Here is an 18373-nt window from a genome sequence, read left to right on the forward strand (position 1 = left end):
TCTTATTTTATCAGATCAATATTTATTTTGAGGAAATTTTAATTTACTTCTAAAAAAAATATTAGAGGAGGTAATACAATTTTTTAGTGATGATGTAATGGCGTGTTAAGGTATTTACCATGCATCTTCACGAAGCATTAAAATTTTCTATTCTAGAAGGAATCTTTTGTTTAAGCAATCGAAATTTCAACATTTTTCAAATTATATCGATATTTGATGGTATGCATGTTGTGATCATTACTTTTTCTGATCTGACAAGATGATTTGAAAAGAAACTAATTAAAGTATGATGTTCTCTTCATTCTGATATATTTACAGTAATCAAGTCCTAACAAACTTTTGACTTATTTTTGGGATGAAGTTACATTTTCTAGTTTTCAGTACACGTTGCGCCATCTCTTAGCGGTTACTCGAACTAAAATGAACGTAGTTTCTTTGTAGTTTTTTTTACTTCTCCACTTTACATTTTAATTACAATCATTATTAGTGTGTAATTAAAGACTGTTATTATATGAGTGGCAAAAAAGACGAAGTGTCAGTTCAATGACTATAAATTTAAACTGACTCAGTATGAAGATGAAATATACGAATTGCTTTATTTATTCAACTGTATTTTTTAAGTTTATTTTTGTATTTTATCGTACAAATAACTATTATTTGCTATTATAAAAAAAACAGCCCTAAACCAAAAGTATTCGCTCAGTAATCTTTTTTTTTTATCAAAGTTTATCTCAATATCTCTCTCAGACAAATACCACATAGCATTTTTCGTCTTTCTGCTTCTTCCTAGCAATTTTCCAGTCTAATACCAGGGTCCGATTTCCAACTTAAGCTCTTCCACTTTGCCAGGTCTTCGGCATCCTTCTGGGTGAGGTTATTCTCCTCCATATACGCCTTTACCACATCCAGCAAGAGTTTCTTGGGCGTACCGCGGGATCTTGGACCTGGTACGTAGAGGTGGAGGCGTCTTTTTCCGAGGTAGTCTGGGGGCATATAGCTTGTGTGGCTGTACCATCGTAGACGACCTTCCTGCATCTTATCATCTTAGCTTAGCTACGTCATGAACACCAACGCTACCGCAGATGTAGTCGCTACGAAATCCTACTCTAAAATAAAAATAAAAATCATAGTTTAAAATCATCCAGAGTGGCATTCAAAAGTCACATAACAAAACGAAAAAAAAAAACAAAATTAAATGCATGTATTCATAATTAACCCTTACAATATTTAAAAACGCAAACCGAAATGCCAATGTGACAATAAAAATATTAATTCAACGTAAATGACGTTTTTACACGTCTCCCGTGATTAATGATCGCATTAAAAACTTTAAAGGGGACGCATAAATCTCGAGATGTTAATTGAGATAATAATGTAGATTTTATTGAGGCCCCGCCCTGAAATATCACATCGGATTTCTTTACGAATGGCCTCTCACGATGTTATTAAGTTTGACAGATGCGAGCTCGAGATCTAAGATAAGAGATACACGTAATCCGTGCAGAGAAATAACCAATTATGATTAGCATAAACACAAGGTGATGTGAATTAACATAGTCAGAGTTTGAATAATGTATGCCGGGTACTTTGTACCCATTCACGGGGCAAGGGTTCGGCTTACCCTGGGCGGGGTATTGTCGAACGCGGGTTCGAATCGGGCTGCTGTTATTGATGTAATCTGTGATTGTTAACATAGAATCTGTTTCTGGCAAGAAGCAATCGTGGATTTCAGTTTGAAAGGTGGAGAAGCCTTGATACAATATGCTTGAGCGTTTAACTTCAGGTCTTAGAATGTTGGCTTCCTATGAATAGACTTTTAATACTGGGCGATATAATATTTTTTTTTTATGATTGAAGGATTACTGGTGGCCCTGAGGCCTTTCCAGTTTCACCAGGACAGGTGGGCGAGCAAAGGCTCAGCCAGGAGGGGTGGGATTTGCTAACAACTGCCCGAGCGCCTCCGAAGGAGACCTAACAACTCAAGAACAATTGCTTTGCGAATGAATCTTCTACCGGATCGGAATCGCGACACACTGAGAAGATTCGGCGAGAAACTCAGCGAGCTGATACACGGGTTAGGTTGCACGTCGAACTCTTTGTCGAGTTCGACGAGTACGGTTACCGGGGTTCCTAAGCCTGCTCCTAGTGTTAGAACTGAAAGCGTCTAATGCAAATTTTATTGAATCCGATGGATCCGTAAGGTCGTGTCGGTAATATGTATGTATTGTTCTAAGGTAATAAAAGTCACCACTAAGCACATGGCGCCCACAACCACTCCGCCAAGAGTATAGCCACTAGGAAGATTATTAGCACCCTTAGAATTATAGAGACCCATTTCGAAATTTTTGGATTTCGACTTTAATTCAAAAATGGAACTGTAACGAACCTTTTCAGCGACTCTTAGTAATCAAATGACTAAAAGTAGCTTATAAGAGGACAAAGTTATCCATCGGTCTCTTTCACTACGCCCTCTTCCTCTATGTCTTTTCGTTTGGAAAACTTTATTAGATGTTTTAAAAAAAACGCAATTTTTCGGTTGGGTCTTTATAATTCTAAAGGTGCGATACATAAATACTTTTCGAATTACAAATGCAACCACGTGGCACATCCAGAAACATCATAAATTTCAATAAGCTACAATTTATTATCAACGCAAGGGTGTCAGTGTTTGGGGTGTTCGAGAATTTTTGAGCCATCAAATGGAATTATGTTTTTGTACGGTCCACAAAAATACTCGCAGCTTAAGAACGAATGAATGAACGATAAAGATCTTTCTGAACAAGTTTATGTGAGTAAATATAGATCTTTTTATTATGTTATCTTGGCGACAGTGAAGCTTACATGGCATGTAAATAGTAAATGTATTCTTGACTGTGAAAATTCAAGGTTGTCGTAGAGTATTGGAGTTCTTTGGACATATTGCTCGAAAAGAGGGTTACAATCTCGAGCAGCTGATGGTGACTGGCAAGATAAAGGGCAAACGTCCCAAAGGACGTAGTCCTACGAGATGGTCGGACCAAATTCGATCTTGTCTGGACATCAAACTCAACGAGGCCAAGGGTCGCAGCAGATGGAGGACAATTGTATAAGAGAGATTAATGCAACGGGGAGTCACGACCCTCAGTAATGAGGAGAAAGACGCAAGCAGATGTATGTGGGTAGGCGAAAGTATACCCTGCGTTATGAACGCTCAAGTCCATAGAACCAATGAATACTATCGAGAGCTATACATAAAATTCTAGGTCCTGAGATGTGTTTTCAAATGACACCCAAAATACAGGGTGCAAAACTTCCAAAATTTCTCAATTTAAAAAAATCACCAAGAGTTTATTACGAGTTTTAGGTTAACCCTACCATTCTGCTTCAACCATGAAGGAAACAAATGTAAGGATTTTTAGGATAGTAGCTATTCTTAAGTAATGTCGATTTAACTTCTTGTATCAATGTGGGCCGATCACTCATAAGGTGGACAGACTTGATTAAGTCATCTACTAAGTGTTCCCTTACTGAATGTACACTACCGCCACAAATAAAGAGAGATGGAGAAGCCTCGCAAAAGCTGCAACCCCAATAAGATATGCATAACCACGACTACCCCACCAGGAGTGTATGTCTGAGAAGAAGACTCAATGTGGACAGCGGTTATCTGTTGTCTAAAACAAGTCTAGGAGATTGTGACATTATTTTTTAATTTAATGCTTTTACAGATGGTTTGAAATACTCACGGTGACCATTCATGTCGAACCAAAGGGTCTTATGATGTGATCCTAATACAAACCACCAGTCCACATTCTGAGCCTATTCTTGTCTTGACGATCCTAATTTCTTTTAAAATCAGTTCCAAAATTCAAATAGAGATATATTATAACAATTCTCTCTTTGTATTTTGAATGGAATTGTATTTTTAGCCCACTTCAAGGGTAGAGTTCTCAATTCGAATTTTATTCTTTAATTATTCAATTTTGATGACACTTTCGGTTTCTTTTATTGATGAGACAGATATCACTTTAGATATTAGCAGTGTGACGGTGAAATTGGTAGGTACTATCAGAATATGTTCGGCTGTCGCCAAAGGCAATAAAAAATTAAGTTTTGATTTAAATGGGACACAAATTATTTAGTTTAGTAGTAAAAAGTAAATTCACATTTTATCGGGATACAGTTGTCTCCCAGACACAACGCCAAAAAAATATTCAAAACTAACCGACTATAATAACAGTAATAAATAATTTTATTCAACGCTCTGACGCCTAAAAAGCCCTGGACAGTCAGTCTTTACTCGGTCAGTCTCTTTAAATCAAGATTGAAAGTATCTTAAATAGAATTAATAATAAATCTAGTTTGGATATTATAACGTTATCTTTTTTTTATTGCTTAGATGGGTGGACGAGCTCACAGCCCACCTGGAGTTAATTGGTTACTGGAGCCCATAGACATATACAACGTGAATGCGCCACCCACCTTGAGATATAAATTCTAAGATCTCAGTATAGTTACAACGGCTGCCCTACCCTTCAAACCGAAACGCATTACTGCTTCACGGTAGAAATAGGCAGGGCGGTGGTACCTACCCGCGCAGACTCGCAATAGGTCCTACCACCAGTATATCGCACTAATAGACGAGCTTGAGGCTGGCCTGGTGTTGAATGACCACAACCATAGTTATCGGATATCCCACACTTCCTTGGTTCAAACTGGAATACGTAATTTACATGGTAAGTTGTTGACCTACCCGTGCCCCTTTGTAATACATTCCATAGTGAGAAGAAGGATCAAAGTTTAAACGCCATTTTAAAATGGAATTTCCTGCGAGCTACTTAAAAACTAGCTGAATATTAAACGCTTAATGAACTTGTTATTATTCATTGTATGAAACATGCCTTTGTTGGTTTCATAATAACGCGCTGTAAAACTTAATTAACACACGACAATGTCAACAGGGTACAAGGTGAAAGGTCGTTTTTATGACGTCATTATAGTGTAGACCTATAGCCACAGCCCACTGAGTTTCTCGCCGGATCTTCTCAGTGGGTCGCGTTTTCGATCCGGTGGTAGATTCTGCGAAGCACGGCTCTTGCTAGGATCAGTCTTACCAACACTCCGGTTTGAGCCCTGTGAGCTCACCTACATGTTAGGGCGATGCTGAAATAGCATCTCAGGCAATCAGGATAGACAGAAAAAAAAGTGTAGAACATTGGAGATAATGACCTAAGCTTTATTTTTTAGTTGTAGTGGATACCTTCACCCACCTGGATGCTTCGATTGGGTTGTCTAAAGGCTCTGTCGCCGTTCAAACAAGCCCATGTAATTCCTTCTCAGTGGATCATCAGGTAGTTGTATTCAATTGTCTATTGTGGCCCTTCTTGCGAGCTCATAATGCACTACCGCTAATAGTCTGGCCGCAAAACGTTTCGATTTAGCCAGAAAACGAAATAATAAAGAAAAAAAAATCTACGCATTACCAATTCGAATTCTAAGTATTGTAGATACAAGATAAGTTTTTAATTAACATTGTTACGCGATAGAAAGCCACCTGACTTAAGATAGACCTTTGATAACGTCAATATTAATAACACTGAACGCTTGTTGCGCCTAATGAACATTTTTTTGCCCAGCTCCATTATTGAGTATTGGATTAATTATCGAGTCATTTTCTTGTCGTGTTTCCGATGTAGAAAAAACCGTAAGGATAAATTGTATGGATGTTAATTAGGTATCGGTTGATTAGAACAAAATTGTTTGTATGAATTCCTCCATTAATATGTTGCAAGAGTGTAGTCGAGTTTTAACGTCTGGCCGTCTGGTGTAGTGGTAAGTGACACGGTCACTACACAAGGGGGTCACGGGTTCGAATCCCACCAAGGGATGATATTTGTATGATAAATATAAATCTCTTTTCCAGGGTTATGGATTGTTGTGTAAACAAGTTTGTTGAGTTAAATTTAAATTCCCAGAAACTAAACCGACTAAAAAGGGGAAGGTACTCACAAATGATTGCTTTCTATATTTTGTGGTCTTCTGTCCCCGGGGCACTGTTCTGGATGCTGGAGTTTTTAATACACGGACACACGCACAAGTTGAATCGCAAACTTTGCGAAAAACAGTATTTTTGAATTACAAGACTTTTTAATTTAGCGCGCGCGCGGTTCGAAAGCGTCGACTGTAGTTCTTTTCTTCGCCCGCTAGGAGGCGCGTTACGTTTCTTCATTATGCCGATAGATGGCGTGGATTAGGAAAAGGGAATTTTAGTCGGTTTCCTAACATTTCCCCCCACCGAAATCAACAATGATTTCAAAATAGGTAAACACAAAATAACGTTATTATATCTAGAATGTTAACCTATATGAATGGGCTTTACAAATTATGTAATTTTGCTTGAAACATATAATCATAAAATAAAAAATAAAATAAAAAAACTAATACGATTAGCCTTTGAGCGAAATGGACTGTATATATAAATTTAAATGAAATAGATATGTAGTTGTAATATAAAATTAATGAAATGAATTAAATAGATTTATAATAAGTTATTCATCCTACTCTTTAGGGAGAGGACTCAGTTTTGTGACAGGGCGCTTTAGCTTCGAATTTTGCGTCCGAACCGTAACAACGCGAACCCTCCCATCAAGTCCGGGATGAACCTGTTCTACACGTCCTAAGCTCCATTGTTGACAAGGGGCATTATCATTGTGAATCAGTACCAGGTCATTTATAGATAGATTAGGAGCATCAACGTACCACTTTTGACGTTGCTGCAATGTATGCAAGTATTCTAGTTTCCAACGACGCCAAAAATGCAATGTGGCTTGTTTAATACATTGCCAACGCGTTAAATTATTAGTAGATACATCAGAGATATCATAACTTGGAGCCGAAACCAATTGACGACCAACTAAAAAATGTCCCGGTGTCAGGACATCGAATTCACTAGGATCGGTAGATAAACTGCACAGAGGGCGCGAGTTTAAAATCGCTTCTATGTTAGAAAATAAGGTAGATAATTCTTCGAATGATAAAGCGCGTGTACCTACTACGCGTTTTAAGTGGTATTTAGCCGATTTGATTCCAGCTTCGAAAATCCCACCAAAATGACTACCAGTTGGAGGATTATATTTCCACGTTACTTTTCTGATGGTGAACTGATCAGTCAAGTGATTTTGTTTTGAAGTATAAAATTGATATATTTCATTTAGGTGTCTGCCAGCGGCAACAAAATTTTTTCCATTGTCAGAATAGACCGTATGTGGCAGTCCGCGTCGAGCCGTAAACCGATCGAACGAAGCCAAGAAGCATTCAGTAGTCAACGCCGAGAGTACTTCAAGATGTACTGCACGAGTTGAGTAACAAATAAATAAGCATAAATAGGCTTTTGATATTTTCGCATTACGCCTATTTGATTCCTTTGTATAAAATGGACCTCCTATATCAACACCGACAGTATGTTGGAAGGGATAAATATCGGACTCTAAACGACACTTTGGTAATGAGGCCATTTTAGGTTGATTAATAGTGGGCCTATTCTTAAAGCACGTAACACACTTAGAAAGGCGCGATCGTATCACACACCTAGCGGCTATAATCCAATATTTTTGAGCTAATATGTTTTGAAGAGATCTAGGCCCGGTGTGTAAATATACCTTGTGATAGTAATCTATCAAAATATTTGTAAAATGCGATTTTTTGGGCAAAATCAAGGGATGACGTTGAGTAAATGGCAAATCTGCGTGGGAAAGCCTACCCCCCACCATGAGAAGACCACGGCTATCAATGAACGGGTCGAGTTTCCGTAGGCTTTGCGAGCATCGATTTTCCTTTTTTATTGATTTAATGTCATCCTCAAAATATTTTAATTGAACAATTTGAATAATTTTATCGTGTGATTTATTTATTTCAGAAATAAGTAAGGAACCCTTTACTCTATTAGCAACAGAAGCTTTACAATTATTTATAAATCTGTAACACCAGGCGAATATACGCAGTACCTTGTTAAAGTTTGAAAATTTAAGTATTATTGAATAAAAGTCCGTATTCACATTTGACGTTTCACTAAGTAAAGTGTTTTCTTTAAGAGGTTTGAGTTCCAATGGTTCACCTTTGAACTCTGTTATCGATCTGACAGGCCACGTATGCGGTGGCTCGTATAGCCATCGAGGGCCACGGAACCACTGATCTGCGATCAGCAGCAAATCGGCTGGCGTGGCGCCGCGAGAGCACACATCGGCGGGGTTGTCAGTGCCATTCACGTGAAACCATTGTACCTCTGTCGAGCTTTCATTAATTTTAGCGACACGATTGGCGACGAAAGTTTTTAGTTTGAACGCAGGTGTATTTATCCATGTTAATGCAACTGAACTGTCAGTAAAAGCTAGTACCTCACCAATTTCTACTTCCTTGGCCAAAATATCGATTACGTACCGTAAAGTTTTTGACAATAAGTGAGCAGCCATTAATTCAAGACGTGGAATTGATACTGTTTTTAAGGGCGCGACCTTAGATTTCGATAACAGTAAGCTAACGTTAACGTTACCTTGCACGTCTTGACTGCGAATATACACGACGGCGGCGAATCCAGCCGTTGACGCGTCGCAAAACCCTACCACTTGAGAGACCGTATGGTTTTGGACAAAGACATGCCGGTCGTGTTTTAGTTTCGATAACAACGGTATTTGAGATGAAAACATTGACCATTCATCGAGTAACAACTTTGGAAGAGTGTCGTCCCACCCTAATTGAGCGCACCATAGTTTTTGCATAAAATTCTTAGCAAGAAAAATACACGGGGCTACGTATCCCAAGGGATCATACAATTTAGCTATTTGTGAAAGTACTGAGCGTTTCGTAATATTATCTACCGTATGTGTAGTACGAAAAGAAAATGCGTCTTCTTTAGGCAACCAGTGTAGACCGAGAATTTTGATAGACATAGTTTTACCGTCGTCGAATTGCACTGGGGGCTCAACTTGATCACTAGGCAGTTCTTTAAGTAATTGATCGCTATTACTTGACCACTTGCGTAATTCGAATCCACCAAGCCTCAGTAATTCGACCAATTGCCGCTGAATCTTAAGAGCCTCTTCCAAGTTATCCACAGACCAAATTAAATCGTCCACAAAAAATCCTTCGCGCAGAGCACGAGAAGCCTCTGGGAAGCGGGCGCCTTCGTCCGCGGCTAGCTGCTGTAACGTGCGTATCGCTAGAAACGGGCTACTCGCTACACCATACGTCACGGTGCACAGCTCGTACACTTTAATGGGCTCAATGGGCGAGTCGCGCCACAAAATGTGTTGATATTTACGTTGGGACTCATCAATTAAAATACAACGGTACATTTTAGATATGTCACCGCATAAGGAAATCTTACGTAACCGAAAACGTATCAAAAGTTCCACGAGATCAGCCTGCAACTTCGGGCCCGTGTATAAAACAGAATTTAAAGATTTATTATTTGAGGTTTGACAAGACGCGTCGAAAACTACACGGAGACGAGTACTACTGCTGTCAGGCTTATGTACGCAGTGGTGGGGAATGACGTACCCTGATTCCACTTCTGATACCTCGCCGACACAAATCATATGACCGAGCGAAGCGTACTCATCCATAAATTTTTTATATTCCTTCCGTAGGTCAGGTAAACGCGACAGTTTACGTTCTAAATTTTGATATCTTTTTATCGCAATTTGCCTTGAGTTTCCCAGTTCAGAGTCAGGCTTAAACGGGTATTTAACAATGTATCGACCTGTACTATCACGCTTATAATCATTTACAAACATCTGTTCAGTGATGACGTCATCCGGGTTTTTGGGCAAATCAGCGACTAAGCTTTCTGTTTCCCAAAACGATTTAATTAAGTCATCGACTTTTGATTCGCTGCTTAACATGCACATTGATACATTTCTAGTGTTACTCGTATTATTGCAAGACAGCTGACCCGTAATTACGTAACCAAATACACTACTTAACGCCAACGGTAATCCTTGCCTCGACGGACTATACCTTCCACCGTCATAAATAAACGGAAATACGTCGCTGCCGAGCAACATGTCGATGCGACTCGAACGATAGAAAGTAGGGTCAGCCAACAACAAGTTTTTATATTCGAGTTTTAAATTCTCTGTAAAGTTAACCGAAGGCATATCACCAGAAATTTTTGAAACCACAACCGTTTTTAAATTGAATATCGGATTATCGGACGTGGTTGGTTTGATTTTGCATAAAACCATGCCGTGATCACGAACTACCGCTCCGCCTAAACCTATCAGTTGTGTGTTACACTTTTGGCGTGGGAGTCCTAGTCGTTGTGCACAATCATTCGTCAAAAAACTAGATTGGGATCCACTGTCAATTACTACTCGTACGGGTTGATATTTGCCTAAAACGTCCAATACGTGTATAATCGCAGTGCCCAACATGACTGTGGATCCAGTCGAACACGTCAACGAGACTTGATCTTCGTTATTACTATTAAAATTATCGTTGCAAGAATTATTAAAATCCGAATTAATTGTACTTGTTTTAGAATCAACATGCAACGTGTGGTGATGCCTGTTTTTACACACCGTACATTTTATCTTCGACGGGCACTCATTAGACGCGTGACCTTGACGGAGACAATTCTCGCACAAATGCAACTCTTTAATTTTATCAATGCGCTGTACAGGTGTTAGTGCGATATACTCGAAACATTTATAAATAGAATGAAAGGGTTTATTGCAGTACAAACATCCCTTTTTTGCGTAATCAGCCTTATCAGCGCTCGTACTACTTGCTAAACAAGTTTTTAAATTTGTATTTTTAGGCGTAGGCTTACTAATGGATTTATTTTGAATCGAAGGAGTAAAAGTTTTACTAGTACTGGGCTTCGAGAAAGTACTTGTGTTCATTGACATTTCCAATATTCGGGTCTGGTTTGTGACAAAATCGATCAATGTTTTGATAACAGGTATTTCGTTTGTACCTATTTTTTGTTCGAATTCACGCCTTGAAACTTGGTCTAAATTACGCAATCCGATATAACACAAAATAAATCCCGCTAAATTATCAATTTCTAATAACTCAAGGGCTTGAACACACTCTTGAAACGTTTCCAAAAAGGAATTTAATCCGTTCACGGATTCGTTAGACAACGGCTTGAACGCAAACAACTTATCCATATAGCGCGTAGCTATGGCACGCTTATTTTCGTATCTGTCACATAAGCTAGTCCATACTATATTATAATTGTCGTTTGATATCGGCAGACTTTTAACAATTTGAAGCGCAGGGCCAGTTACGACTGACAATAGGTAATAGAATTTATCAATATTACCTAAACTTGTATTGGTATGAATTAAGCTGGAAAAAGTATCACGAAATGTGATCCAATTTTCTAATCTACCGTCGAAATGAACCAATTCGATTTTAGGCAAACGAGGCTGAGCGCCGCGCTCCGATGCGCCTTTGTTTTCCTGTTTCGATGACTTCGAACGCGAATCATGTTCTTGAAAAATACGTAAAATCTCAAAATAGAGGTCATCAAGGGCATGTACCTCTTGGTTACCGATGATATAATTAGGGTCATTTTTTAACTCCAAAACTGAAATCTCATCAACAATTTTTTCGAAAGATTCCCTAGTGGACTCGAGGTCACTGACCCGCACGGACAAACTACTAAATTCTGCTGTATTATTTTGCACAGCTTTAGCTAGGTCGTAATATTGTTGAACACGTCTAAAACATCGTTCTTTACGACTTCTAAGTGTATTAATTTTTATTTGAAGGTCGGACAATGGAGCCATTTTGAATCGAAGAAAAATGTACTACCGCTTGACGCGTACCCAAATGTACTAAAACTGAGTCCTAAAGTGATGATAGACGTAGAAATAGATATTAAGAGTATTTGATTACGTATATATGCGTATTATTGCAATAAATAGAACTATTGAATGAATATTCTGCAAATAATACCGATATGTAAGACGTGTGTAGGTACCTACAGGTTTGCAGGTTTATACGTGAAATATTGAGTATTTCCCTATTTTGAAGTTGTATTCGGTAAATATCCGGCTCGATAGGGCCAAATTATGTTGTGTAAACAAGTTTGTTGAGTTAAATTTAAATTCCCAGAAACTAAACCGACTAAAAAGGGGAAGGTACTCACAAATGATTGCTTTCTATATTTTGTGGTCTTCTGTCCCCGGGGCACTGTTCTGGATGCTGGAGTTTTTAATACACGGACACACGCACAAGTTGAATCGCAAACTTTGCGAAAAACAGTATTTTTGAATTACAAGACTTTTTAATTTAGCGCGCGCGCGGTTCGAAAGCGTCGACTGTAGTTCTTTTCTTCGCCCGCTAGGAGGCGCGTTACGTTTCTTCATTATGCCGATAGATGGCGTGGATTAGGAAAAGGGAATTTTAGTCGGTTTCCTAACATGGATGTATATTAAATATTAAAATATATGTACGTGTATAATAAAAATCTTACATTTATTTCCATTATCTGGTACCTGTAACACAAGTTCTTTAGGACGAGACCAGTTAACGCGGCGTGATCGTTAGTAAATATAAAAATATATATAAAAAAACGTCGGCGCGTACACTAACTGATCGTGAGATCGACAGAAGTCAGTATCAAGTTCCACTTAAATCGGTCTGCCAATGAAGAGGGCTCTGTAACGTCAATCAATCTGACTGAAGCTATAGACCATACAACAGTAGATCAAACAATTTTTGGGCCTTCGTTTGGCCTTTTTTTTTTTTTTTTTTTTTTGGTATCGATGGGGAATCCTAGTCTTTACGGATACCCTGCCGACGGGGGTTGGACCGGGTTATGTCGGACTCCGCGCCTCCGTTGGAAGAAAGAGGAAGAAGTCGCGAACCGAGGTCCGCGCCCTCAACCAATTGGTCCACGGAGACTACGCCTTTAGAAAGGCGCGCTGGGCTAAGTTCAGCTCTCGCCAAACCCGCCCAGCTTAACGACTACCGACTAAACCCCAACGAGCTCCTCCACTCCGGCTGGGCGGAGACCCAGGTACCGCCATGTGCGCGCCATAGGCCCGCCTTCGCCGGCTCCCACCCCAATGTTACGTTGGGCGGGATCTGCCACCGGGGACTTCTTCCCCCTCTCATCTCCACGACTCGTGAGGGGCGCACCAGAGCCACAGCGCACCACCACCCCACAGGACCTTAGTGCCGAGCACCGGGCGCCCCCGCACCCAGCAATCGACGGCCCCTGCAGGAGCCGGGTGGGGGCTTTCTGCCCGCACCACCCGCTCCGCCTTCACTGCCTACGAACCGAGGTCCACGACCTCCTCCTCACGACTTCCTCCTCGGTTCATCGGCATGCCCGGTTCTTCATAAAGCCCCGGTCTTCCTTGTGCCCGACGGAGGCTGGACGCCCATCGGAGTCGTCGTCTCGCCGAGTTGACTTCGGTCTGCAGCAACGGGTGCGGCCGCGGGTGCAGCGACGTCCTCTCTCCTTGGTTTTCTCGGGGGCCTTGCACAGGCCTTGCCCCCCGAAGTGTGGTCCGCTGGTTTCCCGGCGGAGGCGCAGACGGCGCATCGCGGTGCCAGTGTGCATCCGGATGCCACGTGGCCGGTCTGTCCGCACCGGTAGCAGTCGTGGCTGCGGTCGACCGACGACGGGCACCGCGCACCCACATGGCCCAACGCGTGGCAGCGGAAGCATTGTAGCCTCCGGGCCTCCAGCAGGTGGACGCGAACAACGCTCCACCCGATGCGCAGCTTCGTCACTGTAACAATTTTCTTCGCCGCTGCTATCGGGCAACGAACGAGAACCTGGCCCATTCCTCCGGATCCGGGCTTGATAGAGCCAGCCTTGACTGCATCGACGGAGCATTCGCCGATGCGCGCAAGCTCGGTGCATATCTCCTCCTCCGTCAGCGAATCGTCAAGTCCGCTTATGCGGATTGCAGCGGTCACTATCGGTCTTGTCACCGTTACTCTCTTAGAAGAGAGAACCTCCTTAAGCTTCTCGGCCAGCAAGTCGGCCTTCGCGATCTGGTCCTCGCCGCTCACTATGAGTATTTTGGCTCCGGTTATTGCTGACCGGACCTTCTCGATGGGGATCCCTAAGGCTCCGGCGTCGATGCTGGCCCTCGCCTCGGCGAGCACCTCCCGGTAGGAGAGCCCCTTTTCGATGGCCTCCGGGTGCAGCCTCAGAATAACGGCCTGCGAGCGCGGAGCTCGAAGTCTCTTCTTTCTACCTTTCTTCTTAGGCTTGAGCGGGGCAGGGTTTCTGTCTCGTTGGCCTTCCGCGTTGGTCGTCGGTGCTGGCTCCTTTTCCCTTCTCGGCCGTGCTCCTCTACGCGCAACGGTCGCCCAACTGACCGTAAGGGCAGCGGGGGCCGGAGGGAATGCGCGCGGCTCGGGTGGAGCTGACGGCGTCGTCTTCTTGTTATTGCCCTTCTGTTTCTTGGGCTTCACTTTCTTGTTGGTCTCAAGCTGGGGCAGAGCCGCATAAGGCGGCGTTGCCTCCGACACAAGACCTGCAGTGTCTGGATCGATTTCGCTCTCTCTGCTCCTCCTTCTTGCGTCAGCGGCCAAAGGTGGTCGCAAGCGAGGCTCTGGGAGTAGACGGGCCTCCAGACCCGCGAGTCGGGCGTCCAGCATGGACCCGACTGCTCGCATGATTATCTGCAGGCGTCGCTCGTCGTCTTCGTTTGGCAGTGTTGGGGCGGGAGTGGGCTGCGCTGTCGTCTGAGCGAGGCGCACCATTTCCGCTCTTACGTCCTCTACTTCCTTCCTGAGCTGCAGGATCTCCGCCTCCTGTCTCTCGCTGAGTGCCTGCAGCCTCAGGGTTTCCTCGTTGGCCGATCTGGAAGCTAGATCTTCCGTGGCCTCCTTTATTGTTGTGGCCATCTCCTTAAGGGCTTTGATGTACGTCCCCTTCGGATTGCGCGCTTTCGCCGCGATGGTAAGGGCCATCTGGGCGGTCTCCTGGAGCCTAGTCGCGGGATCTGCTGTTATGTTCCCGGATATTAAATGTACTGCGCGCCTCTTCTCACGCAGGTTGTGCACGCTTTCCACTACCTCCTGTTCAGCGTGAAGCTCCAGCTCTTCACGTTGAGCTTTTAAGTATGCCTGCTTCGCCGCCGCCAATCCCACGTATTGGCCGGTCGTTGGAGGACGACCTCGGCCTCTCTTCGATGGTCTGGTCCTGGACACCAACGATCCTGACCTAGACGCCTCCGATTCGGTACTGCTGTCGGAGCTTGCGTTCTTCGAGCCTTTTGCCCTTTTGCGCGTCGTTCTCTTTGGTGATGAACAGCAGGAGCTGACCACCATGCTGTCCTCCGAGCAAACGCTGCTTTCTCTCCTGCGGTCTTCGTTTTGCACCGTTTCTCTTTCGTCCCTTGTGGACCTCTTCCTTTTCTCCCCGTCCTTCTCAGACTCTTTCCCGGAACAGCTTGTGCCCCCCCCAGAATACGAGGGGCAGCGTGCGGCCGATTTCTCGACCGCACGGAGGGATTCTCCTCCCGCAGAGCAAGAGGTACCCTCCTGGGGTAATAACTTTTTCAGGCTGGACATGCTCATGCTTTTTTATTTTTATTTACCTAGGGTGCGGTCCCCTAGGACGCCCTCGAGACTGGTCTCCCACCAGCCATTCGTCCCGTTGCCGGGCGTCAAAACTTGGGATTGGGTGAGAATAAAGAAAGAAAGAAGTGGAAAATATAACAAAATCTAACATAAAAATGTAACCAACAGTACAAGAGTGAAGATAGTAAACAAACAAAACACAAAGAACAAAATAACAACGAAGATAAGGACAGACAAACTCAACATAAATTAAATCAAAAATATAAAGAAAACAAAAAGACAGTAAAAACAAACTCAGAATAATAAGGAAGAAGTCGGGGGCCCGGGCATCCCCGGAAGAAACACCCTTCAACTAGGTGAAGGGCGCAGAGAGCCCAGAACCCCCCCTGCTGGTTTTGGTCCACGTCGCTCAATCTCTCCCGCCATAACACAACGAGAGAGAAGGAGCGATACCCCTGGGAGTATGACTGCTCCCAGAGGCCCGTTATCCGCCACCTACGGACGCGCCCGGTGGAAGTCCAGCAAAACTCCCCCACAGACGCACCCACGGCACGCAGAGTGCGCATCGGGGGCCCGCCCAGGTCCCGGGCCTTCGTTTGGCCTAAGCGATGTCTGCTATGGTTTCTGCAGCGAAGTTTCGTTTCTGGTATATTTGTCTTTTTCTGATGTTAAATAAGCGGCGTTAACTAACCGCCATGAAATAAACTGTACGTTTTCCTAAACGTAATAATTTTGAAGTCGTCGTGGCCCAAAGGATAATACGTCCGGTGCATTCGTATGTAGCGATGCACCGGTGTTCGAATCCCGCAGGCGAGTACCAATTTTGCTGATGAAATACGTACTTAACAAATGTTCACGATTGACGTAATAAAAATGAAACCCGCAAAATTATAATTTGCGTAATTACTGGTGGTAGGATCTCTTTTGAGTCCGTACGGGTAGGTACCACCGCCCTGCTTATTTCTGCCGTGAAGCAGTAATGCGTTTCGGTTTGAAGGGTGGGGCAGCCGTTGTAACTATACTGAGAGAGAGACCTTAGAACTTATATTTCAAGGCTTGTCGCATTTACATTGTAGATGTCTATGGGTTCCAGTAACCACTTAACACCAGGTGGGTTGTGAGCTCGTACACCCATCTAAGCAATAAAAAAATTAAAAGAAAGGAACCATGTATATTATTATATCCTGTTTAAAGGAGATAACAAAATATTATATCACCCTATTGTTTTAACATAACCTTCAATTCTGTTGAGTTGCAACTGTAATTGTTATGAGAGTTTTTTTTGCTTACCTATTGTGGAACGTTAAATTTAAATGTCGAGCATAACATCGTATTTTTAGCACACAATCGAACGTACGTAATGTCGCCTGAAGTCTAATTATACTTTTTACAACCAATTTTACTTTTGTAGAGACAAAAAACCAGTCGCGTCTGCCGCGAAACGTGTCAGTCTGTAGAGTTCACATTGTCATGTTATTTTAATGATCCGTAATTGTTATATCCACTACAGGTGACATGCGGAATTCCGTGGAAAAAAATTTTTAAACAAAACAAAAACATTCATTCTTCAGTTGAACAGAATTGTAATTGTAAATGCTGTTTGTCTGGTTACGTACATTATTTATTTGCATTTTTATGTTTCTCCGTAATATGAATAATACTGGTAATAGGACGTATAGTCAGGTTTGCAAGGGTATTTATTGAGGTTCTCGGCTTGGATTTGAAGGGTGAGGCAGTCATTACATAGTTGAGACATTTACGTTCTGATATCTAGAGGCTGATGACCGTTTAACGCTAATTGGACTGTGCGCTAATCCCATTTAGATCAAAAATATATAATAATTATACAAATAGAATTACGAGCAAAGTTTATGGTTTGTTGCTATCGAAGACAAACGAACAGTTTCATAAGATGATAAGTGATTACCCCCACAGCCATTGACCTTGTTTTCCCTACCTAAGCTGATAGCCTTAAGAGGCTATTTACGCGTAACCTTAACTAGTAGGTGAGCTCATGGGGCTCAAACCGGAGTGATGCTAACACTGACCCTAGCAAGAGCAGTGCCACGCAGAATCTACCACCGGATCGGAAGCGCGACCCACTGAGAAGATCCGGCGAGAAACTCAGTGGGCTTGGCCATTGACCTTAGCTGGCTCAAAGCCATAGAACAGACAGACCGTAGGGTCGGAATATAAATCGTCGATATTACTGCGATGGATGCATGATACGAAAGTGGTTTAAGAACATCAGTGATTATTACTTTCAGTTTAATAAGAGACTACAACAGATCTTCTGGTGATGTTCCAACAAAACACAGCTTCAACTTGTTACAATAATTCACAACCTAAATATATTATAATATTATAATTCAAACTCGAACGACGTGGAGTAAGCGATGCAATTTCTTCATCTGCCATTTCACACGGTGCATTACAAAGATTAATGGCGCAATACAGGCAGCACAATTTGAGTCGAGACTCTTTGCTAGGGCTGCAAGTTCATCGATTTACCGGGATCACTTTAATCCCGCGAAAATTTACCGCGGATTTGTTTTAAGTGAAGCTAAAACCAGTTTCCACATTATCCGTCAACATTTCAAAAGTACTGTCAGAAACAACATTACGGGATGTTTCTATCTTGAAACTTTTAGTTCAAACACTAAAGCTTATTAGGTAAGCAGAGGATTGAAATGTTTCCGAATGAATCGAAATACGTTTGCCATCAACCAAAATTCCGGTCCTGACATGATTATAATCCCGGCGAACGATTCACACAAGTCGACAGCCCTATTTCCCGCTCACAGGATACAATATTTTATGTTGACAGACATAACAG

General features: G+C 42.4%; 1 protein-coding gene and 1 long non-coding RNA gene across 2 annotated transcripts in view; one reads left to right on the forward strand and one right to left on the reverse strand.

The window, feature by feature from the left end:
- Window positions 1–18373, forward strand: part of LOC119628919 (uncharacterized) — a 572605-nt gene that overhangs the window by 228784 nt on the left and 325448 nt on the right. The gene's annotated exons all lie outside the window — the stretch shown is intronic.
- Window positions 598–16994, reverse strand: LOC134199335 (uncharacterized). Its single transcript, XR_009973786.1, has 2 exons — window positions 16828–16994; window positions 598–1106 (listed from the first exon to the last, which is right to left on the reverse strand). It is a non-coding gene; the product is annotated as an uncharacterized LOC134199335 (long non-coding RNA).

The sequence above is a fragment of the Bombyx mori genome, chromosome 9, assembly GCF_030269925.1.
Source record: "Bombyx mori chromosome 9, ASM3026992v2".
NCBI lineage: Eukaryota > Metazoa > Arthropoda > Insecta > Lepidoptera > Bombycidae > Bombyx > Bombyx mori.